At 44.2% G+C, this 21,737-nt stretch overlaps 1 non-coding gene across 1 annotated transcript in view; it reads left to right on the top strand.

Annotated features, from left to right (window-relative positions):
• LOC104861012 overlaps window positions 1–21,639 on the top strand; it is a 109,089-nt gene extending 87,450 nt beyond the window's left edge. Inside the window, exon 3 of the transcript XR_002025273.1 lies at window positions 21,602–21,639. This is a non-coding gene — a transcript (uncharacterized LOC104861012). The remainder of the gene's footprint in view (window positions 1–21,601) is intronic.
• The last annotated feature ends 98 nt before the right edge of the window (window positions 21,640–21,737 follow it).

Below are 21,737 nucleotides of genomic sequence, written 5' to 3' on the forward strand. Positions count from 1 at the left end.
AAAAAAAAAAAAAAAAAAAAAACCCCAAGGCCAAAGAAAGTAAAATAATTGACCTTAGTTTTCAGAACTGGAAAGCTACAGTGCTGAGTTTACAACCAGCTCTGTCTGCAGCCCCCACCAATCCAGCCCCATGTTCATTCCACTCAACCGAAGTAGCTTCTCTCCTGCTTTTCTTCTGCATTAAACAGGCGGAAAATGTTAGCTTTAACACTCAGCTGCCGCAGTAAGTTCCATTTCTTCCAGTGGTTCTCCTTCTCATTCTTTTCTTAATATACTAGCTTTCACATTAACAGTAAAGCTATTCATAAATTAAATGCGGAACCTGGCTATGGCTTTGCTTCTTTTCAGAAAGCAATGGCTCTTTAAGCCCGAAGAAGTTTAATGCTTGCCATAAATCCGGGAAAGAAATGAATGAGCACAATCCTCAGGCTGGAGTCTGGCCACAGGAGGGACCGGGAACTGTGTTGCATCATTCTATTATCTGTTACTAAGAAAGGAGCCAGCAATTAGCAGAGTGATCTAGACTAACCACGCTAACATCCTGAGGGAGGGATCGGTGTTTTGCCGTCTGGAAGCTGGTCCACCTCAAGCTGTTCCTGGGTTCTTTGGCTTTGTGTCACAAAGGGAATTGATTTGATCAATTACATCGCCACTACCTAATTAGTAAGCAAGCCCACACTCACCCATCAGTTTCACAGAGATTAAACTTGGGATCCTAACTGCAGACCAAATTTCATAGCTAAAAGTCACGGTACCTTTCATCCTCAACCCACAACAGGTTCCCTGGAGTTACTCATCACAAGCCTTTAGCCCGAGGCTGGAGACAGCTTTTCAGAGTCCAGACAGCTGGGCTGCCAGTTCCTCCCACATTTCAACACAGATGATCTTGTAAAACCCTTCAACTTAAGTCTTTTTTGCACCTGCCACATATCACCGTCAGAAAGCACTTGCACTGTCATCCTTCCATTTGAGTTCCCAGCCCCATTTCAGCAATCCCGGCTACTAGAGAGGCTGAGGCAGGAGCATCACAAGTTCAAAGGTAGTCTGCCAGGCAACACAGGGAGACCCTGTCTTTAAAAAACAAGAAAAAATTCATTTTGAGTTTTCCACTATCTCCACAAAGAAAGAAGAGACAGCTTTCTTTTTCAACACGAAGGAAGCCTTGCAGAAATGGTTGCTGTAAACCAGAGGGTCTCGCAGCACAGACTAGTCATCATTTTCTCAAAAAGCACCTTTCTTCGGTTAGTTTTGTTCTGTGGTGAGAAGTCATACATATTTGTTGTAAAGAATTTAGAATATGCAGAAAAACAAAAAGAAGATAATAAGCTGTTTCTTGAATATAACCACTGGACTGTTTAATGACTACTGGGTGGCATCATACATACCACTTTGTATGCTGCTCTTTGCTTTTGACATAGTATGCACATTTTCTAGTCATGTTCACTAATTCAATCTTTACTAGCTGAGTGGTAATGTTATTATTAAGCCGATCGCTTACATTCCAATTTTCAGTTATGACAAATAACATAGCAATAAAAAAAATTTTTAGAACCCTGGGTCTTTGTCCTGTGTTACATCCCTGGCCCTTTTTATTTTTTATTTTAAGACAAGACCTCTTTAAGTCTCTCAGATTGGTCTTGAAGTGTAGATCCTCCTGTCTCAGTTTCCCAGAGTGATGGAATTACAGGCTCAGGCCACCATGTCCAGCTGCAATAAAATCTTTGCATACAAATAATTTTATTGAGTATTCATTACATCTCAGATAAGTGCTTTACATGTATTATCCACATGTATTATTTACATGTAGTACTAAGTGTTTTACTTGTATTATTTCATTTAATCCTCCTAAGAACTCTATGGTTCTATTTTACAGATGAGCCACCTGAGGACTAGAGAGGTTAAATAATTTTCCCACAGATAATAAGTGACAATGCTAAAATTTAACTTAAGCCACTATGACTTCAAGCTACCACCATTAGCCCCTAAGATGATATAGTTCTAAGAAACTAAATAATAAAACTTGAAGGCCTTCGAGCCACATCATCCAATTGCTTTCCACCAAAAACACAGCACTTTGTCCTCCTATTATCAGGGTATGAATGCTCTTTCACTTGCACCTTCACCAATGCAGGATCCAAAGAAATTTCTATTGTTCATTAGAGAAACAAAGTCCAGGCTTCTAATGGCTCATTCCTGCTCTTAAATCATGCATGCAACCTGGTTTCTGATTGAAACAGTGATTTTCTTAAAATCAACAATTCTCATTCCGTTTTTTTTGGTATATGGATTCTTTTGCAAATCTGATGGAAGCTATGAAGCAGCTACACAGAAAATGCAGATAGACACGTACAACAAATGAAGCCTTGTTTTTCAGTAGCTCACAGACACCACTTAGAACTCCTGTGCTTGCTAGAGGCTACATCAACAACATTAAAACTAAAACTAAAAGCAGAACGAATAAACCCAGCGTTCAAACGCTGGTGGTTCAACCAGATTGCGCTAAAGATCCTGCAAGATAGAGGAAGCAGATCAGAAGGGACTGAAATAAAATGCCCAGGCCCCGTAAAGGGAGCGTCTGTCGTGCAGAGAGAGGGAGCCAGGGCAAGACTCTCTCTTGAGGTCATGTTGTCCTCCACCGCACCAGCAAGACCTCAGCACAGATGGACAGGCTAGCACCGGCACCTTGGGAGAACAGTTTGTGACATGCTTGCCATATGCACTTCTTCAGGCGGGAGGGTTTTTCATCTCCCCTCGCATCCTGCTCCTTCGTGGTTTGCATGCCTCGTGTCAGATCGGTAAACCTCCACCAACCTTCCCAACCCTCCCGTGACAAGCAGAGCATTAGAGCACAGAGGTCGGGGAGTCTGAGGCCTAGGGTCTTGGGTGCTCATGTGCTCTGACCGCTGCTACGCCAGGCAGACTTTCCTGCGAGGCCTGCTTGACCTGAGCACCTGCCTCTAGGAGGAATGGGACCATTTTTTTACAATGATTCATCGAGGCTCAGTGACATTTTCAGAATTAGAGGTGGAACATGTGGTTCTAGCCTGCAAGGAAGGAGGCAGACAGAGGAATTAGCAAGCTTGAGTGAACTGTCCTTTCGGGTGACCCAGTGGAGAATTTTGTTCTGCCTGAATGAGCAAGCCAGACCACATGAGACACGTGAAGAATGTACGCAGGGCCAGGCGCAGGGCCACAGGCCTGTGAATCTCAGCTACTTGGGAGGCTGGAGCAAGAGAAATGCAGCCTGGGCAACCTTAGTGAGACCCCCTCTCAAAATTTTAAAACTGGTTTAAAGGGCTAGAGATATAACTCTGTAGTATAGCACTCGCCTAGCATGCAGAATGGTGTGCATTCTATTTCCAGTATGAAGAGAGGAAGGGAGGGAGGGAGGCAGGCAAGCAGGCAGCTCCTTGGACGGAATCCGAGCTTCCCTAGCCTAGCCAACCAGCCACCCTAGTCGGAAATACCTGAGGGGCAGGGACGGGAACAAGGACTGGTGTGCCCTCTGACGGCCTGGTTTAATTCCATCTTTTCATCTCTAATTATTTTCCCACCTGTGAAGTCTTCCCCTTTGCCCTATCTTCTCACCTTCTTTTCTTGGCAGTGCCCATCCACGAGTCACAGACAAATCTGTGTGTTAAACATCCCTTCTCCTTCCAGCTCTTTTGGGTTCCTGGGACTTACGAGACCTGGACGTGGCACAGGGTGACTTTTCAATTCTAAGAAAACGACATCTTCTCCTGGATTGGGCTGAGAAGATGAGTCATCTGAAGCTAGTATAGATTCATACAGAAACACTGCTCTTCCTTCCCCTCTACATCCTCCAGTTCCCTGGGGAACACGCTCTACTTTCTCCCATTGCCTCCGGGTACCTGGTTTCCTGGTGGCCTGCCTCGTAAGGCCAAAACAACAGATGTTGTAATGAAATGGCTCTGTGACTCTGAACAAACTGCTGCTCTTCTAAGCCTCAATTTCAACATCTGCAAAATGGAGACAGTTAATAGTCCCTCCCACGTACAATTTGGGGGTCACTGAACAAGGTCATGTGTGTTAGTGGCATGTTACAGGACTTTCTGTTCTCAGTAGGTTGTAACCGCCTATTGTCATGAAGTTCGGATCATCACGATTTTCCATATTTTCCCTGAAAACACAATAAAGATTTAGCCTCTTTCTAACTAGAGTGAGGGTCCACACGTGCTCTCCGCCTTCTCCGTCATCAGGACACTGACTCTAGAATGGGCAATCAGACTTTTGTATGCTAAACAACCTTGTTAAACTGCAGCTACTTGCAGTTTAATACACTTTCCCCCCTGGCTCTTACACCTCCATTCATAAAGGGGGTGCTATCTATTCTCTGTCCTTCCAGCTCCTGTGTCTTCTCCAAGTGTGTAAAGATGGAAGGGTTTTTGGAGGTTCATGGTTGGAAAGCAGCAATGACAAGTAATGCCTCCTCCCCAAACTCACCCCCTACTTCTCTCCTTCCCTATGTGTGACTGGCACCCCTGGGTTTTCTCCCAGACTCCTCTGCACCGAATGCTCCAAGGGATTGCAGGTCTCCTGTCTCTGGCAATCAGCACAGGGTTAGCAGACAGGCCAGTAGCTCTGGGCCAGGACTGCAAGTGAGTCTTGTCTCTGCCATGATGTAATCTTGGACAATCTGCTTAATCACTCTGAGCCATTTCTGTTTGTCTGTCGTGTATGAGCCAGACATAATCACTATACCCACCTCATAAGCTTGGGGAAACCGAATAAAAATAATCAGAGAAATCTCCTTGCCTCCCAAATCAATGCTAATCTCTTTGATTAGATTCTTGACCCAGTTGCAAGCCTCTAGGAGATGTTCAGTAACCTCCTACTGCCAAGTGGAACAAAGTGTAGAGTCTCTCGTCACAGTGATAATCCAGAAACTTACAGCAAATTGAGAATGGAGCACTTACTTACAAGAAAAATGTGAATAAAAGCATTTTTTTCTGCTGAGTGTGGTTGTGCATGCATGTTATCCCATCTGCTTCAGAAGCTGAGGCGGGAGAATCACACATTCAAGGTAGCCTTGACCGTGTAGACCTAATGAGATACTGTCTCAAAATAAAAAATAAAAAGGGCTCGGGATGTAGCTTAGCATTGTCTATGTTCAATCCCTAGTACCAAAAAAAAAAAAAAATTACATTTTCTGAAAATCTAGACTTTCTTGAGGAAAGCCAGTGCCTTTGACTGGAAAAAGATCTTGTTTAGAGGCAGAAGTAGAAAATGAAATCTATCTCCTACCATCCCCAGCCCTCTGCTCCCTGTCACCCTCAGCTAGTTTAGTCCCAAAGCAATCAAAGAAGGGAAGAGAAATGCTCTTACAAAAGAAATATAAGAGTGTTTAAAAGAGAAATGAGAAGTTGGGTCTCCTGGAGTAATCTGGGAAGGAGGCAGAAGGAAACGGACGGGAAGGGATGAGAAGGGACGCAGGGAGCCCAGCACCAAGTAGTTCTTCCACATGCATGGCTGCCATAACCAAGCACCACAGAACAGGTGGTGCATGGACAGCGGCTGTGCGCCTCTCGCAGCTCTGGAGGCTGGAAGTTGAGGTCGGGGGCCAGGGTGGCTCAGTCTGATGAAGGCCCTGCTCCAGATGTGAGATTGCTGACTTCTCCTATTTCACATGAGGACAGGGGGTGAGCAGTCATTTGTAGAAGGGCGCTGCTGCACTGTCCTGGCTTAATCAGCTCCCAAAGGCTGTATTTCTCTATACCAGCACACTGGGGTTGAGGCTTTACCATACGAAACTTAGGAGAACAGAGACACTGCACTTAGGGTAGGTGATTTTTCTCTTGGGGAATCACAGCCTCAACATGATGTGGCCAGAAGAGGTCACCAAAGGAAATGGAGTCCAAGAAGCAAGAGAGGCCAGGTCGACACTGGGCACCACTCTCACTCCAGGAATCCGCAGACCCCAAGGGAGGTCTTTGAACTTCTGGGCCACTGACAAGGGGCCTAGGAGAAAATCTCAGTTTTCAGAGGTGGGACAGTCCCCTGCAGTACTAAGGGCCACATTCACACCTCCTTTCGTTGGAATTCTCAGAAAACATTCTCACGTTGCCACAACAAGCCCACTCAGCTCTGTGGCCTACAGGAGATCTGCAAGTTAAGCACTGAACTGTTTTCCACCTGGAAGTTTTCCCAGCTTCGAAGAAGTTTCAAGGTATGAGAAAAGGCAGGAATTTCAGGGTCATTTTTTAAAGATACGTGAAAACTGTACATATTAATCTGGTACCATGTGTCTTAGTAATCTATTTATTACCTATCAATCTACCTACCTACCTATTTTTGAGACAGGGTCTCACTATGTATCCCAGGCCGTCCTCAAATTTACAGTGATCCTTCCGCCTCAGCCTCCCAAGTGCTGGGACTACAGATTAGGTCCCACCATGTTCTGCCCAGGTGTTTTTTGTTTTTTGTTTTGTTTTGTTTTGTTTTCTTTGAAGAGGCACAAAGACATTTATTAGGCAGACTTTAAAAAGTTCACAATCAAACAGAAGAGAACGCAGGCCCTCAAGAGACAGAGGCACCCCGGGTGGTATTCTGATATATGTACACACTCTGCAGTGTTTAAACCGGGGTAAACACGTCTATCTCCCTGAACATTTATCATTTCTTTACTGTGAAAATATTCAAAACCCTCTCTTGTAGCGTGCTGAAGGGCACAGTGTGTGGTCATTATCTATAGTCACCCCCACGGTGCAGTAGCTCACAGAGCTTCTCCCTGCTTTCTGAGACCCGACCCTGACGGCAGCGGGCTGACCTGCGGACGGAGACAGAGGAAGCGGGTGCAGCCCATCTCGCTGGACACGGGGAGCGACACACGCTGGGCAGCAGACTCACCGTCCCCTTACACAATATGCGTCATGCCAGGCCACGCACTCGAATCTCAGGATGCAGAAAGGCAGGAAGACAAGACACATGGGGCCAGGGCATCTGTCGCTCAGTGGTCGAGGGATCCTGCAGACAAGGATGGCAGAACCTCTGGCTACGGTCCCTCAGGAACAACTGTGTCCCAGCCCGGGCCAGACAGGTAGGAAGGAGCCGCAGAGCCATCCAGGAGTCCCAGGCCAACCTTAACTCGACAGACCAGTTTGGATATGGAAAGTTTTGATTCCTGCCAGTCAAAGGACAGAACAAAGGGATGAGTCAGAAAGAGGACAACAGGAAATGAGTGAACAGCTGCCCCAGAGAAGGGATGAAAGGCATCGCGGAGCCTAATGGTGTAAGTGGCCCAATCTCACAGTTTTACCATCTGGTTCCCCAAGGCCAGTAATTGTCCCTGTTCTCTCCTAGAGCCTTTCATCCCGACACCTGGGCTCTCAGCCTCTGACAGGCTCTCCTACCACCTTGGAAGGAAGGACAGGGCTGCGCGGCCTATTTGTTCCAGGAGTGTGTCTGGAGCTTCTCCTGACTGCATTCCGGCTGTAGAGAGGCTGCTGCAAACCTCTATTTTATACAGAGAGGGACCCAGAAAGGCCTAGGAGGCCCGGCTAGATGCTAGCCCTGTGCCGGCTTTTCCCTCCCTCCCCCTGTATTTTCAATCTTTCTCTCCCCCTCTTTTCCCCTCTCCCTCCCCCTCTGCCTCCTTAGAAAAGAAAAAAATCTTCACATAACTCAGCTTCCCAGTAATAATCACTATTAACAATTTAGTGTATGTTTGCCCAGATTTTTTTCTATAAATGTACTAACAGATTTGTCAACAAATAGATTGTACTAAGCAGGATCTCCTGAAATTTGCTTTTATTTTTCTTAATTCTGTTAGATATGTCATTATATTGTAAACTTAGCTTACCATTTTGGTAGATTATAGTTTTCTGTTGTGTGAAGGCTGCATGGTTTATTTTGCAATCCACTATTGTTGAAAATTTAGGTTATTTCTCATTTTTGGGGGACACTGCAGTTATGCTTTCATCTGTGCTCCCTTTTAGGAGGGCTTCAGGAGGACAAATTCCCAGATGTCATACATAGATCAAAAGTCATGTTTATTTTATTAGGTAACACCAATTTTCCACCCAAATTTAAACCCTTGCTTAGAATGTCTGTTTTCCCATACCCTTGCCAAATTGAGCATATTTTAAATATCCTCCAAACTAAGATATACAAAACATTTTGCTGTTTTTCATTGACATTATTTAGCTTGTAAAAGAATTTTATAGACTAGGCCAGGCATGTTGGCAACACCTGTCATCTCAGCACTCTGGAAGCTGAGGCAGGAGCATTGCTACAAGTTTGAGGCCAACCTGGGATACTTAGTGAGTTCAAAGCCAGCCTGAACTACATTGCAAAATTATGTTTCAAAAAACAAAATATGCCAAAAATAATTTTACATATTTTCAACAATTCATTGGTTGTGCATTGTATTTACCTTATTATTCACTTACTCCTCTCACTTTTCTCTTGATTTGTTTTTTCTTATGAGAGAGCTTTGCGTATGAGAAGTACAGTATCCTTCCCTTTACCATCATTTGTTACAAATATTCTGTCAATTCTTCTTTTAACTTTACTTCTGAAGTCTGCAGCCTTACTGAAATGCCAAGACAAACTCTTCCCTTACCTTCCACTGCAGATCCTGCTCTTCCATCAAACCTTGAAAGGCCTTTCCTTGTTTCAAAATTATAAAATTATTTACCTGCATCCTCTTCTTGCATGTTAATGATTTTTTATATTGGGTGAAATGTCTATCTTGGATTGGTCCAAGTTTCTCTTGGTATAAATATTCAAGTAAAAATCCAGCCTACCTTCTTTCTGAGGACGACCCTCCCATCACCCCAGCACTTACACAGAAAAACTTATTTTTTCCCACAAGCAATGAAATGACATGTAAAATTATCATGGATATTTGGTTCTCTTTCTAAACTTCATAATTCGTTGATCTTTCTGCCTTTTTCTATACTTCTTCCTCTTGTATTTTTTAATTACTAGGATTTTGTGGAAAGTTTTAAAATAATCAAGAATGAATTTACCCATATCCAGGCCCGCCATTTATTCCTCTTTATTTCAATTTACCTAAATAATTTTCTCATACTATTCTTCTATACTCCATATTCACCAATATATTTGATTTTGGATAATTTAATTTCTGTACCTACTCAACTCCTCAAAAATCTTGTTGAGATTTTAATAAAATTTTTTTGAACTACCAGAGGAATTGAGAAAAAACATTGAAGTTATCCTGGATAGGGACTCCCTATACACAAGAAAGCTATGTTTCTCCATTTATACATCATTTTTATGCCCCTTTATAAAGTTTTACAGCTTCTTTCAGATAAATCTCACCAATGCTCAGTTCCTAAGAGTTCTACAGGGAAGTTGCTATTTCCCACAAGGTGCATGGAACCTTCATCTGGCATCAAACAGCAGCTTACAGAACCATTCCTTCCCTTCCGAGACTCACTGTGGACCCAAGCCAAGAGGTCAATCCCCCGTCAGAAGCTGGAATGGGACCACCAACTAATCAGTGAATAACCAATGAGCACTGAGTGTATGCCCAGCCATGTGCTAGAAGCATAAAACATAGGCCCCTGTCTCTCGGGAGCTTTTACAAGGCTTAAAGAGACAGATCCTTAACAATGGAGTTCTGTATTAACCTGTGTACCATGAACTCTGTGGGAAATTAAAAGAGCAGGCCTACAGCAATCAGTGAAGGGTTCAGAGAAGAGATCAGAACTAAGCTGGGTGTTGGCCCATGATTACTATTTAGGTAAGTAAAAAGAAAAGAAGGGGAGTTCAAGCAGGACAACCAACCAGCACCATTTTATTCAGCACATCCTATGAACCAATACTGTAAGCGAGGCCAGGAGGAGGAAGTTAGGGGCTCAACAAATTCAAACTCTGTTGTGTCCTAGAGAAACCAAACCAAGGCAGAATGACCCTCGCCTCCATAAGCACTGAGGCAAAGGAGACACACTGTTAAGTAAAGGTCTTTATTTATCCACTGTTATGACAGAACTCTGTGGAGACAACAGCAGAGGTCCTTAATCACAGGGCTCCGTGCTTTGTGGCTACCATTTCACGGGAGTCAGTGGGGACCCCATGGTTCTCTGAAATTGTATGGTGCTACATTATCTGCTTAACCAGTGTTGTCAGCCTAAAAGAACCTAAAAGAACTAGGAAAAAAAAAACAACCACTAGAATAAGTGACCCAGAATTCTTTTGGGTTTTTTTTTTGTTTGTTTTTTGTGGGTTGTGTTTTTTGTTTTGTTTTTTTTGTTTTTTGAGATAGGGGGTCTCACTATGAGTTGAGATTGACCTGGAACTCACTATGTAGCCCAGGCTGGTCTCGAACTCACAGCAATGCTCCTGCCCCAGCTCCCAAGTGCTGCGATTACAGGCGTGCGCCAACCACGCCCAGCTAGTGACCCAGAATTCTTGCCTTCTAGATACAGACTTGTGTTTTATTAATTTGTTTTAATTTAATTGATTGGTACATTCTAGGTAGACAGTACAGTTACATTCATTACTGGGAACTTGTACCTTTACATGCCAGGTCTTGGTTCTCATTTTTTCCCCTTGTCCACACCCTCCCTTCACCCTCCCCTACCCTCCCCCCCTTCAAACACTTTAATTCCATTTTTACATTTTCTCATATTTTTTTCCTTTTCCCTTGTTCCCCCATCCGTATCCTTCTTGCTGTCCCTACACCTTTGGTCCTTTTCTTCCTATTTGCTAAGTGTCCCATTAGGATCTTGAGTACTATTTTAGTTTTTCACACCACAGACTTGTTTTAATAGCCAGACAGAATATATGTAAAGGCACAATCCAAAAGACATAAGAAGACAATGCCCACTTTTCCCTACCCCAGAAATGTTCTAAGAGTTCAAAGATAAGTATTGTGTATTTATGGGAGCGTTCAGGCTTTGGAACCAGACAGATTGGTTGGAATCCTCATCTTGCCACTTTACAGTTATGTGATATTAAATGAGTTCCATACACACAGAGCTTGGATCTCTGCATTTGTAAAGTGAGCATCACTGAGACCTCTTCTTCCTCCTGCCCATGGTGAGCAGAAGTCAGGCAGAAAGAGCATGTGACACCTGCATCTGAACAGGACATCTCAGCACGATCATTCCTTCCTCCTGCTTTCATATCCCAAGGAAAGTGTTATGAAGAAGAGGAATTCGAGCCAGGCCTAGAAAGGCAGGAGAGGAGGACAGGAGTAGGGAGGGAGAGGAGAGGAATCCATCGCAGACCAGTGGACAGTAGGAATCAAGGGAAAGAGGCCAGAAAAGCCAGTGCATTACAAAGAATCAGTTCACTGCAACCAAGTTCAGCAGGTCTTAAATTCCAGTCTAAGTTTGAACTTTATCCTACTAACTCTAGGAGCCACTAGAGGATTGGGGACAAGGGACTCATTCCCATTGGGAGGTAGTTCTCAGCCCAGCCTTGCTCATTCCTGAATCCCAAGATAGGAAAAAAAAAAATTTTTTTTTGAGACAGGTTCTTGCTATGCAGTCAAGGATAACACAGAACTCACTAGCCCAGGCTGGTCTTAAACTTGTGACTCTCCTGCCTCAAACTCCTGGGTGCTAGGATTACAGGTGTATGCCACCATACCTGGCCAAAAAAATGATTTTTTTATTAAGCAAATTGTAATGTGGGTGCAAACAACACTTCTCACCTGGGGGGGGTCTTATTAAAAAACAAACTCTGATGCAGATTCTAATAAGCATTTCTAACAAGTATCCAGGGGCTGTTTATTCAGGAACTTTTTTTTTAAGTAGCCAGAGGCTAACATGTTTCAGCTTTATTGTTTTTATTACTAGTATTACTGAAGCAGTACATGTTGGCTGAGTGCCTGTCATGTGTCAGGCACTGTGGTAGTCCCTGGACAGACAGAGGAGATCAGGCATGAACTCTCTTTTCCGAAAGTTTACAGTCTAACACGAGAACATGAGTCATAGACCTGAGCAACTGTAAGCCAAGGTAAAAAAAAAAAAAAAAAAAATGGTAAGTGCCACACTTTAGGTTCAGAAAACTCACTTGGACAACTCAGTAGAGAGAAAAATTGCTCCCAGTTAAGGGAGCAAATGCCTAGTGTTTCAGGAAATTAGTAGAAGTACCCTTTTCTTACTACTGAACAGTAAGTAAGAACACAGGCTTCAGAGGTGGATTTTAATTCTAGCCCACCTCTTTTCCGGCTTGTTGACCTCTTCAACTTCAGTTTCCTCATCTAACAAATGAAATGCACAGTAGCAGAATGCTACAAGGATCTCATTAGACAATGTTTAAAAATACAATACCTAGTAACTGGCTTACGGGTCTATTATTATAAAAGGCGGCTCTGGCAATTATTACTGATTTTAGCATTTGCTTTAGAATTTAACATGGGCCTCTTGGCCCCAAAGATACTGTTGGAGAAGCTAATGATCTCATTCCACTGTTAAAGGAGAAAAGGAAAAACCTCAAAGGGAATTTCCAAATCCAAGGAAGCTTCCTTTTACAACACTAATACTGAAATAATAAGCATCTATTTTACATTTTTCTAGTCTTTATTAGGCCAAACTGTTTCAGCTGGGGATCCAGGACTTGGCTAGCTGTGTAGGCACATGCTCCTACTAACAGGACAGTAAGCGCCACTCAGTTTCCAAGGTGATCAGGATGCTTTCACCACTCACCGGTTTCGCCGAGGTCATGGGCTTGTCTGATGCTAAATGCGAAATAGGTCAAGTCAAAGGTCTAATTCTAGAACCCAAGAATGTCAGCTCTCAGAGGGATGCTAGAAACCGCCCAGCCCAATCCTGCAATTCTGTGGACAGGCAAGGCTGCTGCAGATCTCCTGGCTGGGCTGCGGTCTGTAAGCCTGCTCATTGGTCAATTCATTCAGCCAATGTTTGGGAAAGGTCTATGCATGTCACTATAAAGAAATGTAAGGAAAATTAAAAGATCCTCCCATTTGTTTCCCTTATGGGGATAAGAGCAAGGAGCCTTAGGCACATTAGGTTCTCACAGAGAAGTCTGCTGGGTTTAAAACAAAAAATGTCATTTCGAGCCACTCTCTCTCTCTCTCACCTGTGGGACCTCGCTCAAAAGCTGCTACCCACCTGAGTCTCCATTTCTTCACCATTAACAGGTGGGTGACAACACCTTCCTGTGGAACTGTGGAGGGGATGAAATGAAGCAAACATAGCAGACTTAACTTGTCTGGTACCTCACAAGGAAGAACCTGAGAAACAGAGCATCTTTTGGCCTGCTTGTTGTTTTGGGCTCTGAAACAATATTGCTGATTACAGAAGTGGTTTGTGAGAAAATTTTGGAAAACACCTAAAAGCACACAGAAGGAAAATCCTCCCATAATTCCCCCACCCAGGATAAGCAGGGCTGCTGTTCCAGCGTATAACCTCCCAGTCCTTTCCGTCCATCCACACACACACACACTGTTTTCCTGTGAGTTGTGGGGCTAGTGATTAAGAGCCTTTGTCAAAGGCTTCCTGGACTAAAATTCTGTCACCCATCAGCTCCAACCACAGGGGGGTGACTTCTCTGTCAAATGTGAGTTTCTATTAGCCTGCCTGTAATAATCATGGCTCCCTGGGCCTGAATTTGCAGGTTGGAGTGCTACAGAATGCTGCCCTGGGATCAGGAATCACTGAAGGGTAACAGGCTACTGGTGGCCAAGTTTAACCCAATGCTGGGCGAAGCTCGAGAGTCTGCTAAATGGTTGTTCCTATTCTATAGATACAGCCTGTGGTTTTGTTGAGAAAGGAGGTTTACTGATGACTGAGACCTTCACTGTTCATTGTCTACTGTTCATATTAATGGAAAAGCACCTTAAGGATGACCTGCTAGGGCCATGTCCAGCCGAGAATGCTTCTCCCCATGAATGTCCTGCTCAGTGTTGGCCTTTGATCCTTGCACTTCATGATCCCTCTAAATCTCCCTTGGACACTCAAAATCCAAGTGACTTGGGTGGACTCCCAATAACATCTTTTCCTCCTTACATCCCTCCACCCCCAAGCTCCAGCTGCTACTTGCCAGTAAAAATACACAGTGAAATAATAGAAATGCCTCTTGCAGGTAGTGTGCTTTCGATCCCACTAAACCCTCTCAGAAGTGTTGTCTCATTAGATCTGCTTAGTAATCCTAAGCGAGAGGCTGCCAGCGGACATAGAGCAGAGCCAGGGAGTCACCACCATGTGGGTTCCCCAGGATGCACATCAGCCACAGGTCAAATTCAGTACAGGGCTGGGATATGTGTGAGACAGCTTGAAATGACGCTAGAAGAGCACAACAAATTCTGAGTCACATATTCAGTCATTAAACAAATATTTACTTAGCACTTATTATGTGACAAAGGCTGAGTGCTCCAGTGAGAAACTGACTCCCTGTTCAGGTCTCTTTCAATCCGTTAAGTTCCTCTGAGAAATGCCTCTGGCTTTACGGCTAAAACGTCTTCAGCAGCTCTCAACCACTGCTAACATCCCTATCGCAGGGAAAGAGAGCCAGCCTGAGGCCCACAACAGTCTAGAGCAACTTAGAATGTACTGATATGGTTTTGTCTTCATCTTATTTTTCTCTGCCATGATTTTTTTATTTGTAGCAAATGACACAGGTTTTAAAACAGTGACAGAACGTTTCCTTTGAAAGAATTTAGTTTAGATACCAAAAATGAGTTGACTTAAAGGAAAGAGTTAAGAAAATGGTGCTCTGGGTGGTACAGCGACTGAGACTCTGTAAGCCTAGACTTGCGGCGGCTGTCACGATCCTGGAGGTTTACTGATCTGTGAGACCATCGCGACAGCCATGGAACCTCCCCTCAGAAAACATGCACGAGTACTGCCACCAATTTCAGCAGACACAGGAAACCCACAGAGCCCGTCCTTGGGCTCTAGAGGAAAGAGCAATGGGATGTGAGTGTCAAACCTCATCCTCCTCACTGCCTTCCTCGTCTCTGCATCAACTGTTAGCTTTTATTGAGCGCTTTCTGAATGCCAGAGCCTTTCAGCATCCCAGCCCAAGCTCACCTCATCTATGCCAAAAAGAACTATCACCAGGCCCATTTTCCATACTGCTGAGCCCCAAAAGTTCACACTCGTAGGAACACCAGCACTAGAATTCCAACCCAGATTTACCTACCTGTGATATCTGAAGGGGTCCCTACCCACCAAGCACCACTGCTTCCACAAACGTGTCGAATCACATGCATGGCAACTTGAGCAGGCCTAGTGACTGCTCTGCTGTTCACTAGCTCAACAACTGCCCGAGAATTACCCTCAGTAAGCCCCATCGAGGGCGGGGGCAGGCCCAGCCCAGGCAGGGCTAAGATGCCAAGATGCAGGGCAAGGAGCACCCAGATCATTTCACGAGCCCAAGAAATGGAGCCAGGCTCGGGAACATGCACACTGAGTTCGTGACATTGTAAAGAACCCAGCACTACCGGGCTTCCAGCACAGAGCCAGCCTTCCAGGAATCCACACTTCCTGTTGTATTTACTCCCCTCCCTTGGCAACTTCATTAGCTTTCATCCTTACCTCTCCCCAGGGAAAAGTCTGTTCGGGTGCTCAGAGAAAAATCTCCCTGTCACCCATTCTCCTTCATACCAAAAAGGTTCAGCACCTTCCCTAATTAACTACAGGTTTTTGGCTCACACCAGAGCAGGCTAGCGCAGCAAAGAGGGCCCCAAATCCTAACAGCAGTGCATTAGGGAGAGGATGGCGGGAGGAGGCTGAAGAAGTATTCATGGACTCCGTGGCAGCAGATATCCCGTCCCTGACCCACACTGCCCCTCTGTGGCAGATCTAGGGAAGCAGGCTGCCCAGCACAGATGGTCCACGCTTTGTGGAACAATTCCCATTTCTGCTTTACCGAGATTCTGAATTTCAAGTCTGGAAAGGACTCAGCTCAAACCAGTAAATTCAAGAAGGGAAACAGAGGCCCCCAAAGGGAAAGCAAGTCACCCAAAATTATAAATGAAGTTACCAGACATAGCTTCCCAACCCAGGTTTCTTAAAATGACATCCAGGAATCCAAAGTATTACGTGACTAGTTACTATTAACACAGACTTGATTGGGCACCAGGCACCTGGTATCCAGGGTGTTCCTACGGACTTCACAGCTTGTGTCTTGATTAACCTTCGTGAAAACCCAGAGGGGTCAGTATCATTGGCCCCATTTCACTGATGAGGACCTGAGGCTTAGGGGCAGTATGAGACTTACCCAGTCGCATGGCTGTTGGTAGGATGTCCAGAATTCTATTCCAAAGAGAAGTAACTGAGCATTTATTCAGAAGGTGGAGGGTGCCGTGCTGGGGTCTGCAAGAAGAGGAAATAAAATGGAACACATATGTGAAAGAAGGTCAAGATCACTGTGCACCTACCAGATATATGAGGATTCAAAAGTCTGGAGGAACCCAGAGTTGTGGCAGTGTCGGCCAAGTGTCACACTCTACAGTCACCAGGAGGATAAAGTGGTACAACCAGCTCCAACAGCAATTTCACTAGCTCTCAGGGCATAAATGTGGGACTGGCCGAAGGGTTCCTCATGGGAAGTCATTCTACATAAACCCTCAAGCAAGCAAGGAGTGAAATGCTTGGGCTTTTATTCTTGCAATTTGTAACAGCCAAAATTGGAAATCAATCAGCAGCCTGACTAGTATTAGAGAAGTGTTAAATAAACAACTATAGAGCCAGACATTAGAACATAATGTAGTTTGGGAGCATGAAACAGCATCTTATGTTCTGACATGTGGAAATATAAAGATTCTACGCAAAAAGAGTAACCAGAGAAAAGTATGTGCAGTGTGACCCCATTTTAAAAAATCTAGATGGATAAAAACAAAGCTGTTAACCCTGGTCTCTTGTGCTTGAGTGAAGAAAGAATTTCCACTCTATACTTTATAGATTTTTTAATATGTAATTTTTAACTCAGCATGTATCATTTTTGTTATAAAAATATACAACTCTGGAGGGGAAATGAAAATATGTTTCCGGCTCAGGAGGAATTCACAATCCAGGTAGTGAACAATGACTTAACCAACTCTGGGATGGCTTACCATTATTAACAGGCAAACAATAAAATAACAAAATGAGAGGGACTTGTATGTGTTCAGGGAGATGCAGAGTAAAGAAATCAATCTGACTTGGGAGGGGTTAACTGGAGAAGAGTTTCTGGCAGAGGATGATGACTGGGCCGGGATAGAAAATACTGTAAATTTTCTAAATTAACAGGGTCAATGCTGGAAGATTCAACCATGCATAGACAAAAAAAAATGTGCATTTGTACTGAACAGGCAGGTTTTTTTATGGCATTATTCCCTAACATTACAGAACCATGTAAACACTACTATGTACAATGCAGTGTTCACACTGTATTAGGTGTTATAAATCATTTACAGGAAAATGTGTGTAGGTGATATACAAATGCTATGTCATTTTCTCTAAGGAATCTGAGCATTCTCAGATTTTATATCCATATGGTGTTCTGGAACCCATCCCCCACAGATACAAAGAAATGACTATATTTCAAAATGGTCACTATAGACAGAGATTTGGCTCAGTGGTTCCACCGACTGCCTCGCAAGCACAAGGACTGGAGTTCAATCTGCAGTACCAAAAGGGGTGGGGGTGGTCACGATAGTTTCCACGGTGCCAGACCATGTGCCAAATATTTACATGGATATGTTCATGTATTCACAAAGATATTATGAAACAGGTATTTTCTCCATTTTATAGATGAGAAACCAGAGGTTGAGAGGGCTAATGAACATTTCTCAAATCAAACAGCCAACATCTAAAGAGGAGATTCAGGGCCAGGGATTCAGTTCAGTGGTTCTGCCACCTGCCATCATATGCTGTCCTGATCCAAAAAGAGATGGAACCAACAGTCACTCCTCAATGGTACTGTCCAAGGGCTGTGATTGTCACGTGAGCTTAGGATAGCAGAGTTTAGCACAGAACCTAAATGGCACAATCACATTGAAAATGGTGGCTGAAGGGCCAGGGATTTAGAACAGTGGTGCCACACCTGCCTCATAAGCACAAGGTCCTGAGTTTCATCCCCAGTACTGCAAAAAAAAAGCAAATGGAAGATGAGAGTCAGGGATTTAGAACAGTGGTGCCACACCTGCCTCATAAGCACAAGGTCCTGAGTTTCATCCCCAAAAAAAAAGCAAATGGAAGATGAGACAAAGAGTAGTTAGTAGCATTGCTACTATTGTGGCTCTCAAATAGCCAGTGCTGGCACAGGTATGTAACTCAGGGGCACCACGCCAACCTTGCAAGTGCAAAGGGGTCCTGAGAGCAATCCCTGGTACCAAAAAAATACAAAATGGGATAAAAAATAAATAGCCAGTGCCTCAGGATACATCCCCACTAATCCATTTTTGCCTATTTCACTACCATCTTCAACAGAGCTGCCATCAAGCAAAGTTTTAAGTTCGTCTTCAGTAAACATACTCTCCTGCTCTGGATGCCCCACACACACACCTTTGGCCACAATTGTCCTTGCATCCCCGGCCACCATGCTGCACCCTACATGTTCTCATGCAAGGAGATGTGCTGCCTGTCTCCACGCTCATCAGCATTTACCCTCGCAGGGTGTCTGAACAAGACTCCCAAGTTTTATCTCCTTCTCTCCTAGTTATTCTCCTGTTCCCCACTTTGTCAAGACCACTGTTCTACACCCATCAGACGTGGTGACAGAAACAAGTCTACCACCAAGGACAGAGACAGCTCATTCCCCTTGTGGGATGCTAGATATTCACATAACGCAGTTGCATAGGGGCTTTCTAGACATAGTCTGAATCCAAGAGAGTATCTCCAATGGTGGAACACAAACCTAACAGTGTGGTCCTTGAGACACAACAGACCATGAGCTGGCACCCTCACTGGCACCCCCACAGCAGACCTAGAAGGCAGCCCATTCCTAGATTTCTTCTCTAGGTTGAGACATGTTAGCACTTACATGCACGTGTAGCTACTCCTCTTTCCAAGATGAAAATCCTTTCTGGCTTAGTCCTGCATCAGGAGCCCAGCCTTTTCTCAGCAGCCACCACAGGGGGCTGCTAAGCAGAGAAAGAGTCAGGGCTCCTCATTAAAACAGGCCAAACCACAAGCCAGAAAGGAAAGGGCTCCAAGGGGAAACATATATGAAATCAAACACAGGAATTCCTGTGGCATCTGTGCCCCCACTTTCAGCCATTGCAGAAAGGGTGACAACTGCTAAAGCCTTCCTTATCTAGAAGTGTTTGGTTTTCATTCAACAAATGGATTCAGAGATGATTCCACAGACAGGCCCTTGGGAAGCTCACAGTCTGACAGAGGAGATTAGAAGAGAATATCAAAATCCACATTCTACAGGCCCAGTGCAGAGTTAGGAAATAGTCTGAAAGTGCAAAATATTCTGAAAGTTTAATATCGTTTTTTAAAATATGTAAAGCTGGGGGGCTGGGGATTTAGCTCAGCGGTTCGGTGGCCTGCCTTGCAAGCACAAAGACCTGAGTTCAATCCCTGGTACCAAAAAAAATAAATAAAATATGTAAAGCTGTATATCCAACAGAAAAAAATCAGTAACTACATCAAAATGTGACTTTTCTGCATTGCAGAATTACTCTTGCTTAAATTTTGGGGGGCTTTTCATATTCTTTTTTTCCAAAAGACTATTATTGATAGCATCTTTGTGTTTTAAGGCATATTTTTATTCAAATAGCATTTAGTTTAACTCTCAGCTATATTACAGACATGCCATGTGACCTGGGGTGAGCCACTTACCCTCTCCAAGCCTCAGTTGCCTTCTATTTAAAATGGAAATTGTTTTTAATTTGATATAGTCATAAAATGTTTTTGGATCTCAAGTTCAGAAGGGTGAGTGAATCATGTTTCTAGATTCAAAACATCCTATCATCATCAGTCTATGCCAGGCTCACTTGTTTTATTGATTTATTTCTCTTACTCTCATTCCCCATTCCCACGTCCATCTGCTCTCACCCCTAGGCAAACATTCTGTGTTTAATGTCTTTTTCACTTAAGAATGTTTTTTGTAAAGTGCATGCGGTTGTTTGGTGAGTTAAATGTACTGTCATAAATTTCATTTGATTTCCTACTTTTTTCATGAAGAACGATGGGTTTAAGACCTTTCAACCCTGCTCTGTGAACGCCATCCTGGGCCTCACACTGCTGTACTGGCCCCACATACGCCTCATCTTAAAACCAACACTGCATGAGCAGCTTCCCAGTACACGTCCATGTATCTGCCACGTCCTGCGTTTCCCAGGGAGGGAAACCCAGGCTTTCTCCAATTCCATGACACCACAAACAACACCCGTGTTCCCTGATGAACTTGTGCAAAAACTCTTTGAGTTCTATGACCTAGACCAGAAAGGCTGGGAAATGAGGCATGTGTACCAAGCTGTGCAAGTCTCCCCTAGAACTTCTGCACAACCTGTGCCCTAACCAGCTATGAAGAAGCCTCCTAAAATACCCAACTTGGCCTATTCAGCTTCCTAATATTAGCCAGGCTAATAGATTTCTTGTACTGGGGATCAAGCTCGAGTTCTTGTGCTTGCAAGGCAGGCAGTGAAACCACTGAGCTAATCCCCAGCCCTCAGTGCCTAGTATTTTGAGCATCTTCTCACATGTTCACTGGCCACTGGCCTCCCTGTTCTGCAAATTATTCCTTCCTTTGCCCATGTTTCTACTGGGAGTTCTGTCTTTTTCTTGCTGATTAGGGGAGTTCCTTATATTCCAAATACCAATGCCTTGACTATTTTGGATATTGCAAATAACTTCTCCCATTCCGCCTTATGGTCTGTCTTTGGAAGAGCTAAAATGTTTTTCTTCGCTCCTAAGGTCCAAAAGGTTTTCCTTTACGTTGTCTTTTTTTTTTTTCATTGAGTTTATTCATACATTTTAGGTATACAGTACAGTTACATTCTCCATTGGAATCTTGTACAGGTCTTGGTTTTCATTTTTTTCCCCTTATCCCTGCTCTCTCTTCACCCCCTCCTGCCCTATTTATAAGTAATTTATTTACACTTTTTCATTTTCTCATGCTTTTTTTTTCTTTTCCCTTATTTCCTTTCCCTTACCCTTGCCACTTCCCCTACAGCTTTAGCCCTTTTCTTCCTATTTCACATAGTCAATTATACCATTAGGATCTTATGTACCATTATAGCTGTTCACACCAGAGAAACTATTCGGTAGTTATGCATGTGTGACTTATTTATTTCACTTAGGTTGTCTTCTTTTAACTCTGAAAGCATTGCCTCTTGCATTACGGTCAATCAGCCTGTGCTCCGTAGTGTCTCGCTCAGGTGAAAATAGTACAAGTCAAGCGCCCGGACACGGAGAACCTGGCCCCAGGCAGCAGTGCGCAATTAAGGGTCTCTGTTATTAACGCCAGCTGGAATGGGGGTGGGTGCTGTCCTAGGAAATGTGCCCCCTGGAGGAACGTGGAAACTGCTTCCACAGGAAAGATTTCCAAGAGGGACAGTGACTGACCTTGGGCCTTCTAAGGGTCACGGAGGAGTCCTTCGTTTTGAAATGGGAAGGTCAGCTTTCCAGGAACAGAAAACTGGCCGGGGGGGGGGGGGGCCGCGGGGGAACGCAGTGCTCACCGTCCGCTCTCCCTCTGTGCCCCGCAGGCTCCTTGTTCTCCACCCTGAAGCCCCCCGACGCCGTGTTCAAGGTGGTGTTCTGGCTGGGCTACTTCAACAGCTGCCTCAACCCCATCATCTACCCGTGCTCCAGCAAGGAGTTCAAGCGCGCCTTCGTGCGCAT

This window comes from Fukomys damarensis, unplaced genomic scaffold (assembly GCF_012274545.1).
Source record: "Fukomys damarensis isolate Sample0158 unplaced genomic scaffold, DMR_v1.0_HiC HiC_scaffold_9, whole genome shotgun sequence".
Taxonomy (NCBI): domain Eukaryota; kingdom Metazoa; phylum Chordata; class Mammalia; order Rodentia; family Bathyergidae; genus Fukomys; species Fukomys damarensis.